We start from the raw sequence: 13,493 nt of genomic DNA, 5'->3' as shown, positions 1-13,493 counted from the left end.
TATTACGTGGGACAATCGACACGTACCGCAAAAGTGAGGTGGAATGAGCACCGCTCATGCATACGCAATCATAACAAGAATTCTGCGGTGGCCAGACACTGGGACTTGAAAAAACACAATCTATCGCAGATAAGATTCCAAATACTCGAAGTGGTGATGAAAAGGGAACCACATATGAATCTACAACAGATACTTGACCAGAGGGAATCCTTTTGGATCGACAAGCTCGGAACATTGACACCTAGAGGGCTGAATGAAGAGATCAATTTCACTTGTTTTCTTTAAAATTGTATGTAATGTGTATGAGAAACAAAGAGTCAAGTTATGTATATGGACTTACTGAATTGACATAGGTATATACAGGTAAAGAGGGAATATGACGAAATGATAAGGTTCCCTATCCTTATGGATATTGTAGATAGACGCATTTCTTATATGTCAGGAAATACAGGTATGAACATAGGCCCATATAGCTGACAAGAGGCAATCACAGCATTGGCGCATAACTCTGTAATACTCAGTGGCACAAGTAAACATTTCCACTTTTAAATAACACAGCACCTTACATCAGTATATGCGGAACTCTGCAATTTTCTACAGATGGATTGAATGGAGAGCCCTATACTTACCTCCAAGCATAGCCACACAATATAGACTGGTGCGCTGCGCCTTTTAACACGTAACATTAGCAGCCACATTGCAGACTTAAATGTGATGCGTCGTGCTATGACTATGCGCTATATTTGGCCGTTTCACACGTCGATTGAGAGCGCATGAATAGGAAACACTACACCGACTTGATAGCACATTTACGAGACTAACAGTTACTGCTGGTTTGTTTGCGAGCAGAATGTGAAGTTTGTTTAGTCACCATAAGGAAGGTTGCCTTGGCGATCAACAGTCCCGCCCTCCCATTCGCATGGGAGGGTGGGGCTGGAGGCGCGTCTGCCACGTCCAATCCTGGACGTTGGACGCCGCCAAGATCGCCATGACAACGTTTAAAGCCCAGTCTCTGACGCGGGCGCGCTTTTGCACCGCGTCGTACGAGGCATACAGACTTAAGCAACGTTAAGGTAAGCAACTCGATACAGCAGTTACAGACACTTCTGTAGCACCAATCCATATAGCGACATAGAGTGACTGACTGTATGTCTCTCCTAACAGGGAAGGGTTCCTGATATACGGGCACAAGTGTAAGGCGACACTTGTTGAAAATTAAGCTAAGGTAAACGCAAACAACGGATTTTGGTGTATTCACGAGAACTCGTAATGATATATGCGCTTGAGCAGTTAGTAGAGGATACTAATGAATGCACTTTCACTCTTTTCCATGTTCACTGATTCATTTGAATGGATGTATGTATCCTACATTATTTACCCACGGGGCGGTATGTATATTTGAAATTTGAATTCTATACGTTTTCAATGATAATTGTATTGATGTTGTTGAACTATAGCCCTGAAGATGATGCATAGCACCGAAATGCATTGGCTAAAATAGCTTACACTATAAGCTGAGGAATTGCTTATTTCACCTTAAACAGTGCGTGAATAAAACACAAGAATACTTTTATAATTTTTGCAGAACTTTTTGAAAAATGTCTATCTTTAGAATATCGAGAGAAACACTGAACTAAGAATATGAGTTCATAAAATATAATGGAATGAGTTGAGCTCCTAACCAGGAGTAAGGAGGAGCACAAGGTTTTACAGGGTGGTTCCCACTCTGTTTTTCGTTTTGCATTAGAGCCCGTGTGTCAGTGGGCTTTCTTTACAACCTTGTAGCTCCACATACAAGCATAAATAAAACTGAGTATATCAACCAAATTGGAAATCAATGGAATTACCAGTAGCGCCCACCTCAGATCCATTTTTGAGCCAACACTCCTGTAACATCATTATTTGATTACCAAGTGCAACAAATTCATGGTGACATAAGTAAGGCAGACACAAGTAATCACAGTTCAAGGGTGTTTATTTTGCACAATGAAAATAATGTGCAGGTTGGAAAATTGCCTAATCTAAACCTAAATCTAAGATGGCGACAGGTGTCGACTATCAAATGAAAAATAAGGCAGTCCACGTGGCGCTGTGTCAAAATAAAAGGGTCAATACTAAGTAACATACTGCCAAGCCTCACAACTAATACAAAAAAGGGTGTGGGATATTTCAAGAAAGAAAAAAGTCTTCTTTAAATGATAAATCAGGAGGCAGTAGCCTGGGTCTCCCTTCCCCACGTTTTGGACACAGGATAAGATGGGAGCTTGGAGCATGAGACAACAGTTCTTATCTGATCTCAGGTTCTTCGATGGCTGTCTTGCCCTCGAGGGCCTGATGTGTTCAAAACAGCAAAACAAAAGTTCCTTTAATAAATGATAAGTCTCTCAGGCGACATTGGTTCACCCCTGAGTTCCCCTCTTCGGGGCGCGAACCTTCCTCAGCTTTTGGCTACATTTCAAACTAGGGTGATGTTTTTCACTCCCTTGTTCCCCTCTTCTGGGCTGACCCTCTTGTATCGTACTCGACAATATATCACAGTTCATATGAGGCAAGGCTTTACCCCAAGGTTCCCCCTCCTCTGGGCTGACCTTTTCTCAATAGATTTCTTTGCATCTCTTATTCTTTTCTCCTTAAACTTTGGGTGAATACTTAACTCCTTGGATCTCCCTTGTTCAGGCTCGGAACTCTCTCGACTGCCAGCCCTTCGGTGACTGCTTCACCCCTGGATCTCCCTCGTTTGGGCTCGGACCTTTCTCGACTGTCAGTGTTGAGTGTAGCGTCACCCCGGAACTCACCCGTTCCGGGGTTGACCCTTCTCTTTTCTTTCTACTGGTTTCAAATGTTTGCAGGATTCACGTCCATTTCCTTATTTCCCATACAGGATTCACTTCCCTTGATTTCATGCCAATTCACAAATCAAAGTCTTTCGACTGTATGGAGCTTTTGCTCTACCCCACTTTGAGTTCCTTTGGTGGCCTTCATATGGCCTTCTGGTTTCTGTAGTTCTATTGTAGCGGGGAGTAACAAGCACTTCTTGAGTGAGCACCCATGTGCTGCCGGTTTCCCTCTTCAGCTGGTCTTACCTTATCACCGTTTACAGTTCATTCACAGTTCAATGTTTTATGTTCAAATTTGCCACTTTGTGATTCTCACTCAACACATCCTGGTTTTTATTGATTCTCCCCTCAACCTACTGGCTATGCTTAACTGCTTGGCTTTCTGCTTCCTTGGAGTCAAGGCCAGTACCACAGGCGCAAGAACCTCCTCTGTTCCACCTTATCAACACAGGCTGACCCTGCGTACCGTTGACATGTGTAGCTTGACACGCAGGCTGTTGTCTGCGGTCTTACATTCTCCTCCACGAAGGTTCCAGGGGTCTGGGATGAAAAGGGCAAAGCCACTTCTCTCCTCGCCACCCTCTCGCCTCCCGCCGCCTTTCTCTTTCTTTTGAAATGCTGGTTGGTAGCCGTCTCCTTGTGCTGTCTGCTATGCTCACCTTCCTCGCTTTGTACTTACTGCACTCTTCTGCTCTACCTTTTATCCCTGTGGGGAAGGGAAATGGCCGTCAGGTGTGTGTGATTCTGATTAATTGCCTGACCTTGCCCGACCCTTGTATTGGGACATGTCAGGGTAACGGCATGAGTATTAGTCTGTTGTCTTTTGTGTTGTGCCAAAGTGTTAGAGTCAGAAAGGGGGGAGGGTAGTGGTTTCGGTATGTCCTACGTGAGAGGATGGTAACATTTCTGAGTCTCTTACGGGGTAGGATGGAGAAAGGGTATTGTCAGATTGACCTATGGGATATAATGGGGAAGGTTTGCTAAATGAACGAGAGTTACCGGGATGTAACACAGAACCTAGGGGATTGTGGGAAGTGTAGTATTTTATCTGAGCAGATTGGGTGTTTGGAAGATGACAGTCAAAGGGATGAGATTGATAGGGTTCATGAAAGGAACAAGGGTAGTTGTGGGAACAGTAGTGTTTCCTCTGCTCAAATGGGAAGCGCAGAAAATACTGACTAGAGGGGCGTGAAAAAGAATGACCTGGAGCATACAGGTACAGAACAGGGAAACAGGGGTTCTGGGAGATGCAGTTTTGAGATGCCACACGGTCTGGACTCCTAGTTGGTTTACCAGATGTGTAGGGGTGATTGGAATTTACTAAGGGAGCTTGTGTGGGTGGAAGCGAGGTAGAAATGGAATAACCAAAGAAAACATCAGGGAGTTCGTCCCCCTCTTCTTCCCCCTCAGGAGAATACTGCATCTCACCCTGGGTATTCCCCTCTAGCATAATCCCGGGTTCCCCTACCCAGGAGATCCTCCCCCACTGGTCCACCCCCAGGAACTGGATCCAACAGCGATGGCCGTGTCCTGGCCACCTGAATAAGGGATTCTTGAGGTCTTACTGGGAGAATACTCTCAGATTTCTCACACAAGCAATAATTCAAATGACTCATTTGACCCAAGGAGATGGCAGAAGCCTCGGGTATTCCAAGACAATACTTAATAGACTCATAACTGTTTGGAAGTTAAAGCGGGAAGCGACTGTATGAGCCACTTTAAAACACATTGTGCATCATCATGTGAGGCACCTCTAACAACTGTTTTACCATTAACACTACAGGCAATTTGAAGGTTTCCTCCATATGTGTAACCATTTTCAGAACAGTGTATATCTTCCTCATCCACATCCAGCTCGTATCCCATCTTTAACAATTTTTCTTGATGATTACGTATGGTAGGAACTGTTTCATGGTTATTACAGTGAATCCGATTTACATTGGGATTGATATACTCTAGCGGCTCTACAAAGTCAAAATCTTCAGACTCTAGTACTCACAAAGGGGGTGCAACAAATCAGATCAATTTATTCTCTTTTCCCTTTTTTTTGATTTAACAATTTCACTGTAAACATTTTACTGTCACCCTTAATATTAGGGATCGGGGTTGAATGATTGAGGTAGAAATGTTTGAGGGAGAAAAGACCGAAGATTATTTTTCCGAAATAACCTTTGGTCTTTTCTACCCTGAACATTTCCAAATTGGCCCACACCCCTACCAACACCCCCACCCACAACCATACCCACACCCTTACCCACACCCACACCAAACCCTCACCCTCCTACTTACCTTGCTGCAGACTCGCTGTGTCCCTGCAACACCTGTTCTATTTCACTTCTGTGATCGGGAACCGGCGCAGCAGGGTCCTTTCTGTATTTTTTTTTCTTCTTTGCTTTGGGACGCCAGCGGGGGACACCCCTGCAGCCCTCAGTACTGAATGCGTGATTTGGTCGAAGTTTTCAGCCGTTCAGAATTTTTGAACGGCCACAATTCGCCCAAATCACGCATTTGGGCTTTTCAACTCAGCCATTTTGCCCGATTCCAATATTAGTGCCATTATTGATTGCTTTGTCCGTTTTCTTAACCTCTTAAGTGCCAGGGACGAGGTATCTCGTCCTTGACATTACCATTGCAGTGCCAAGGATGAGATACCTTGTCCTTTTTGGCACTGCACAAAAGTGAAATCCAACCCCTGGACTATGTGAGGAGGAGGTTCCTCCTCGCGGCCCGGGGGTTGGATTTCCTTCAGTTTCCCGCCAGCATGCGTAATGCACACTGATGTGAAACTGAAAGTAATTTTCATTGCAACAGCCATTTTCGGCTGTCACAGTGAAAAGAGAAGGTGAGTGTCCACCTTCCTCTCCCTCGATCTGCGGCATTATTGTGCTGTTCAGAGTGAGGGAGGTGTCGTTAGAAAGGGGAGACACTCCCCTTTCTAACGACACCTTATTTGATGCATTGCTGAGCACGGATCGGGCGCGGAACGCTCAATACGCGCCCATCAATGCCACTAGACCACCAGGGATCTGTTTGTGAAGTGGGGAGGAGAGGGGGCTGCTTACTATGTAAGCCGCACTCTCCCCCCCAAGCCTTCAAAGCATGGGGCAGCACGTTTTGCCCCTCCCTGGGGGGGATGGGCACAGTAATGTGCCCATCAGCCCCTAGGAAAGGGGCAAACAAAGAAAAAAAGAATGTATATTTTGGGTGGGAGGGACACTAGACCATCAGGCATTTATATATAATGAAAGGGGGGTGGCCCTTCCCTCCCACCCTAAGTGGATGGGGGGGCACCTCATGTAGCCCTCCCTCGGGCAGATTTGTGCCCCTAGGAAGGGGTACATGAGATGCCCCCCCATCCATTTGGGGTGGGGGGAAGAGGGCCACCAGAAATCTTTGCTCAGCCTCCCCCTCCCCAGCTTGGGGCAGTATGTTTTGCCCCCTCTGGGGACAGATGGGCACACTAATGTGCCCATCTGCCCCTAGGAAAGGGGCAAAAAGAATAAGGAATAACTATTGGGGGACTTTTGGGTAGACACCTCTGCTACCTCGCGACCTGTTATAGATGAGTATGTTTAGATTAAGATTGAATCTAAGATCAAAGTCTATTCAGAGCAGTTGTCGCATCCGTGTAAGCTAGAACAGAGACATGGAGCCCCTCCACTCCGTTTGTTGAAAGTTGATAATGGTTTGGTAAGCTTACAATGGTTGGTGCGCCATGAAATGATGTAATGAAGACGTCTTGAGAAATTGACTTGGGTGTTTGCTTTTTATTGAAAAATGTTCAGTATTATAGCCTTATTGGATGATACGTGTTTCGGCAAGAAAATGTGCCTTTTTCAAATCCAGGCTGGGCGGGACAATCACATGAAACAATACAGAGAAAGAAAAGAAAATCAGTGAGCTCACTAGTACATATTTTTTCCCAAGGCATCAATTATGATATTGGCACTGATTCCAAGAATAGGACTCCTATCCTCGGAGATTATGAGTGTACATATTATATTCGGTGATTAGTTCGCCCAAAAGAAAATAGAGGTGAGGGAAAAGGGAGGTGAGGAAGTAGGAGGAAACAAATTAATCAGAAAGGAGGGGGAGTAGCCCAAAAAGTGTCACGATTAGATTTCTACAAATCATATTATTTCAACGCAAGGTTATTTTGACAGATGGGTAGAGTGATTTAGAAATACAAGCCGATGTAGAAATACAAGTGATGTAGCATAGTGAAGTAAATTGCTTACCCATTTTCATGTTCGTATATAACAGCATAATGCGGGGAAAATAAAGGTCATGGGTTCAATCCCACCTGTGTAGAAAAATTAGGGGTGAATCTATTATTGGGCTCAGATTTGGTATGCAGACATGCAGTATAGCAAGATAACAGAATGGGTTCAACCTTGGTTCATCTAGGTTTGTCATGAGATAGTGTCAATAGCCGTTCAAAAGGGTGCTGGGAAGTTTCATTCATTACCAAGAGAAATATCAGTCGTGATTGGTAATCACAAATAGACTTGTCGGGTTAAAGGTCCCCAATCTCGTGTACATCGTGGTTCGATATGTTATTACGGAACCTCATGATAGAGAAATTTTTATTCAGTGCTCATGGAACTACTTTAGAATGAAATTAGGTGCATAATGCGGACTACACAAATGAAGTGAGTGAAAACTAGTCCGTGCGCGCAGCGTTGAAATGCTTAGTATGTAAAGAGAATGCGAAGAGGCATCTTTATGAGCCCTCCCGTGTAAGAGTAGGTTGTGCAGAAGGGTCTTACCTCATGCCGAAGTGTCCTCGATAGTACTGTGGTCCGCGATGGGCAGCGCCGACCCTTGCAAGTAGGAGAAGAATAAGTCCTACCTCAGTGTTTATGTTGGCGGCCATGTTTAGGGACCGCAAAACGTGTTCGCCTGGTTCTAGGGATAGTATATGTCCCATACAAAAATGGAGGCTTAACTGGTGTTCGAAAAAATAGAAACTGATAATACTAATGGGATTATTTACTCAAAATTACCTAGAAACGTAAAAGAAAGATGCAAATAGTGCACGCAGATGTCGTAAGAAAAGATCCGGACATGGGTAGTCTAGGCTACCTCCAAGATATAGGGAAGCCATGGGAACGGCATTATGGGTAATGTAGTCTATCAGGGCTCTAACCCGGCAAGTTTGAGGGGGCTGCATTGTAAGTATTTGGAAAAAAGAGATGGAAATTGTCATTGGTATGGCAAGGTGGTTAGGAAATTTGGGATTTCAAAAATAGGCTGATGTGGGGCCAAAGAGAGTTGGCCAAAAAATGCAGATACAATTCATCAGAATAGTCTAAGCCATTGGGTTTAGGAATTATGGGCTTAATCAGACAGCTGTGCTCTGCTGACTGTTTGACAGTGAAGTATGAGAACATCCTAAGTGGTGTAATTTAAAAGTAACTATTACGTGATCAGAAAGTCAATATATAGCAGTATGTACACTGGATAGATTGATGCTGAACCCATAAAGTAGTAGTAGATAATATGTTGCTTAAGAGCATATCGATACAGTATGTACTAAGACAATAAAAGTCTGCATATATTAAAGAAAAATGATCATTTCATTGTCAGAGTTCAGACCAAACTCCACAGTACGATGTTTCCAGATGAGTTTGGCTTCAGCTCATCTGAGAAAAAGTTCCTGGTTTCCACCTCTCTTATTTCTTGCAATTTTTTGTAGACACACAAATTTAATATTCTGTTTGTTGTCCATCTGGTGGCCCGTTTGCCAGTGTTGTGACAGAGGTAGGTTGCTGTCTTGGCTGCTGATGGCTGAAATGTATTCTCTGATGCGCGTTCTTAATTCTCGGATGGTTCTTCCGATGTAAATAAGTTGACATGTGCATTGAATTGCATACACTACGTATTTTGAGCGACAGTTGATTTGTTGTTTAATTGATGTTCTGATCTTGTTTTGATCTGTAAAGGTAGTGGTGTCTGATACGGCATGTTTACACATGGTGCAAAATCCACATTTTCTGAAGCCAATTGGTGATTGTTGTAACCAATTTGTTGGTGTTTGTGCTTTCTCCTGGTCAGGTAGTAGTGAAGGACTGATGCTCATTTTAGAGTTTTGGCTCTTCTGAAGGTCAAAGTTGGTTGAGCTTTGATATAGCTGGCGATGTGAGGATCGAGTTGCAGAAGATACAGTTCTTTTTTAATACCTTTGTGATTATTTTGATGTTTTCACAGTAGGTGGTGATAAATTGTACTATATCTTTCTGTTCTGTTGGTTTAGTTTTGGGAGTCAATGTCATTTGTCTATCATGGATTTGGCTTTGATTTGAGTGCTTTTTATTGTATTTTTGGGGTAGCCCCTGGCGAGAAATCTATTGGAAAGTAGTTCACACTCTGCTTCAAATGATGATGAATTGGTGCAGTTCCTCCTTGCTCAAATGAATTCCCCTTTGGGAATATTTTTAATGACCGGTTTATAGTGACAACTGGTGGCATAAAGAGTTGTGTTAACCTCAGTTTGTTTTCTGTAGGTTTTAGTGATTATTGTTTCTCCTGAGATGGAAATCGTGAGGTCTAAGAATTTAATTTCTGAGGCACTTGACCTTCCAGTAAATTTTAGCCCAAAGGTATTGTTGTTAACTTGTCCTAAGAAACTGTCCAAGTCTGTCTTAGTGCCCTCCCAGATTAGTAGCACATCATCAATGTAGCAAGTCCACTTGATTACATGATTTTTGAATGTGCTTAATGGGTAGATGAAATGGTCTTCGAACATACCCATTACAAGATTGGCAAGTGCTGGTGCAAATTTGACGCCCATTGCGACGCCGCATGTTTGTTTGAAGAAGTCATTGTCAAATATAAAGATGTTAGTTTCCAGCATAGTAAGCAACATTTCTTTTAGCATACACACATAGCTGAAGTGTGATGCTGATTTATCCTTAATGCAGCCCAGCCAGCGCTCCAGGATGGGCGGGGGATGATGTCCCTGGCCTTGGACGGCTGTCTCCCATGTGGGTCGACCATCCCCAAGTCCAGTGGCAGTTCTGGCAGGGTCCCCATTCTTCCCCAATGGGAAAGGCTATAACGCAGCCCAGCCAGAGGTCCAGGCTGGGCTTAGGGATAGTCGACCCACATGGGAGACAGGTGCCCAAGGCCAGGGACATCACCACCAACCATCCTGCAGGTTTGGGATGCTTTACAGAATTTACCTGCGGGAAGGGAGGGGGACCCTGCCTGGGAACCCTGGGACTGCCGCTGCACTTGGCGATGGTCAACCCTGTGGGAGAAGGGTGGCCAAGGCCAGGTACATGATCCTCAACCATCCTGGTATTCTGGTTGGCTTGCGTTACAGCTTCTCCCTCCGGGAAAGGACTAGAAATGTCCCGGGCCTCCTGAGAACCACCGCTGGGCTTGGGGACATTTAACCCACATGGGAGTCAACTGCCCAAGGCCAGGGATATGACCCCCTGCCAACCTGGAGCTCTAGCTGGGTTCCGTTACAGCTTTTCCCTCTGGTAAAGGGCAGGGACTCTGCTGAGGCTTCCTGGGACTGCCGTGGCACTTGGGGATGGTCAACCCACATGGGAGACAGCTGTCAAGGATGGCACTCCAATATGAGTGGCACAAGACACCCAGACAAGTTTGGGTGTTGAAATAAAGTGGACAGATAGGAACACACACCGTGGAAAGGAAAGGGAGTGAAGAGCAGGGAAGAGTAGCAAGGGAAAAGGTATAGAGTGAATACCCTCTTGGGGTGTATGCAGAATAGGAAAAGAGTATTCCACGAACCTTGGAAATACTCTAGCCTTCTGCACAGTTTGCTATAACAGAGTCCCATGCTGTTTGCTCATAACTTGGAACAGCAGCTATGGGTGTCTGTGATATAGAAACAAGACAAGGGAAGGGGCAGAGGTTGCCTGATGGGAACCAGCAGACAAGCTCTGTACAAAGGGTCTACAAACAGTACAAGAGTAGATACAACAGACAAATCCAGGAAAGGAGATGATAGCAAACTAGCAGAAGGATAGGAAGGGAAAGTCGAGTAACAGGATATGAATAACAGAGGACAGAAAGGTAGGTGGAGCGCTCAGAGGAGCAGGAAGGCAAGGAGAAAGCCCACAAGAGTGGGACGGTAAGGTAGAAATATCAGAGGAAAAGGACTACGGCAGCCGGAGTGAGGAAGGCTGCAGAGCAGGGAGCCCAGAGGACAAGGGCAAAGGCAGCCGGAGAGAGGCAGGCTGCAGAGCAGGGAGCCCTGAGGACAAGGGCTAAGGCAGCCGGTGTGAGATAGGCTGCAAGCGGGGAGCCCAGAGGACAAGGGCAAAGGCAGCCGGAGAGAGGCAGGTTGCAGAGCAGGGAGCCCTGAGGACAAGGGCTAAGGCAGCCGGTGTGAGATAGGCTGCAAGCGGGGAGCCCAGAGGACAAGGGCTAAGGCTGGAAAGCAGCTGAGCGTGATACGCTGCAATGTGGAGAGCCCGGTAGGGCAAGGGCGAAGACTGGAAGACAGCAGAGCGTGATCCGCTGTAATGTGGAGAGCCCGGCAGGGCAAGGGCGAAGGCTGGAAGGCAGCAGAGCGTGATCCGCTGTAATGTGGAGAGCCCGGCAGGGCAAGGGCGAAGGCTGGAAGGCAGCAGAGCGTGATCCGCTGTAATGTGGAGAGCCCGGCAGGGCAAGGGCGAAGGCTGGAAGGCAGTAGAGCGTGAACCGCTGTAATGTGGAGAGCCCGGCAGGGCAAGGGCGAAGACTGGAAGGCAGCAGAGCGTGATCCGCTGCAGGGTGGAGAGCCCGGCAGGGCAAGGGCGGAGACTGGAAGGCAGCAGAGCGTGATCCGCTGCAGGGTGGAGAGCCCGGCAGGGCAAGGGCGGAGACTGGAAGGCAGCAGAGCGTGATCCGCTGCAGGGTGGAGAGCCCGGCAGGGCAAGGGCGGAGACTGGAAGGCAGCAGAGCTTGATCCGCTGCAGGGTGGAGCAAGCAACAAGGCAGGGTGCCCAAAGGGCTAGGGCTGTAGGCAGCAGGGTGTAACAAGCTGTAAGGCAGGGTCCCAGCAGCAGAGAGGAGAAACAGCATACAAGGATCCGAAGACACTCGCGAAAGGTGGAGGAAGGACTCTCAATGCAAGAGGCCGAGTCACTGCAGACAGCAGCCTTATATACTGCCTAGCCCAGCACAGAGGCAGGCCAATTGGTTTCACCTGGCGAATCACACCTGCAGGCAATCGGCCACCGCCCTTTCTGTTCCTGGGCTGGTGGAAGCAGGACCAGACTCTAAGGCTTCTGGGGGGTGTAGTTCCATAGAACTCCAATAGGAAAGGCCAGAAAACAATGCTTGCGGCCAGGTGCATTATGGTATGCGTAGTTAGATTACCATAATCATTAATTAGTAAAGTCCAAATGGAGCAAAAATGGATGTGCCCATGGCGCATGCATGACAACAGCAGCCCAAGGCCAGGGACATCACCCCTGCCCATCCTGGAGCGCTGGCTGGGCTGCGTTACAGTTTCTCCCTCTGGGAAAGGTCGGGGACCCTGCCAGAGCTCCCTGGAACTGCTGCTGGGCTTGGTGATGGTCAAACCACATGGGAGACCACATCTGCAGCTCTAGGGAGCCCCGGCAGGGTCCCCTTCCCTCTCCCAAGGGAAATTCTGTAACGCATCCCAGCCAGCGCTCCAGGATGGTGGTGGATGATGTCCCTGGCCTTGAGCAGCTGTCCCCCATGTGATTTGATCATCCCCAAGCCCAGCAGCGGTTCCAGGGAGCCCCGGCAGGGGCCCCAACCTTTCCCAGAGGTCGAAACTGTAACGCAGGCCAGCCAGAGCTCCAGGAAAGTCGGGGGTAATGTCCCTGCCCTTTGGCAGGTATCTCCCATGTGGGTTGACCATCGCCAAGTGCAGCGGCCCTCCGACGGAGCCCCGGCAGGGTCACCCTTCCTTCCCAGAGTTACATTTTGTAACGTAGCCGAGCCAGTGCTCCAGAATGGTCGGGGGTGATGACACTGGAATTGGGCAGCTGTTTCCCATGTGGTTTGACCATACTCAAGCCCAGCAGCGGTTCCAGGGAGACCTGGCAGGGTCCCTGACCTTTCCTGGAGGGAGAAGCTATAGCACAGCTCAGCCAGAGCTCCAGGATGGGCTTGGGGATGGTCGACCCACATGGGTGATGGGTGCCCAAGGCCTGGGACATCACCCCCGACCGTCCTTGAGCTCTGGCTGGGTTGCGTTACACCTTCTCCCTCTGGGAAAGGATGGGGAGGCTACCGAGACTCCCTGAAACCGCTGCTGGAATTGTGAATGGTCAACCCACATGAAGGACAGCCACCCAAGACCAGGACATCACTCCCGATCAGCCTGGCTAGGCAGCATTACAGAATTTCCCTGGAGGAACAGACAGGGAAACTGCTGGGGCTCCCTGGGACTGCCGTTGGACGTGTGGACGGTTAACACTTTTTCTTTTCTACCCAGATAGGTGCACCCACACATGTGAGGTACAGTTTTCAGTGAGACACCTGTGGGAACGCTAGAAGGTAGGACATGTGTTGTTGGCGGTGTGTTTTAGTGGGTCGGCAATGGGAAATGTCTGAAAATTGAGTTTCTTTCCCTTAATTTTGGACTTTGACAGGGCTTATGGGTAATACATTCTGGGGCGATTCGTGCAAGTCAGACCTCTGTTGATTCCCACGGGTGTC

The sequence above is a fragment of the Ambystoma mexicanum genome, chromosome 1q, assembly GCF_040938575.1.
Source record: "Ambystoma mexicanum isolate Mex_15411 chromosome 1q, UKY_AmexF1_1, whole genome shotgun sequence".
Lineage (NCBI taxonomy): Eukaryota > Metazoa > Chordata > Amphibia > Caudata > Ambystomatidae > Ambystoma > Ambystoma mexicanum.
This window is presented reverse-complemented; position numbering follows the sequence as displayed.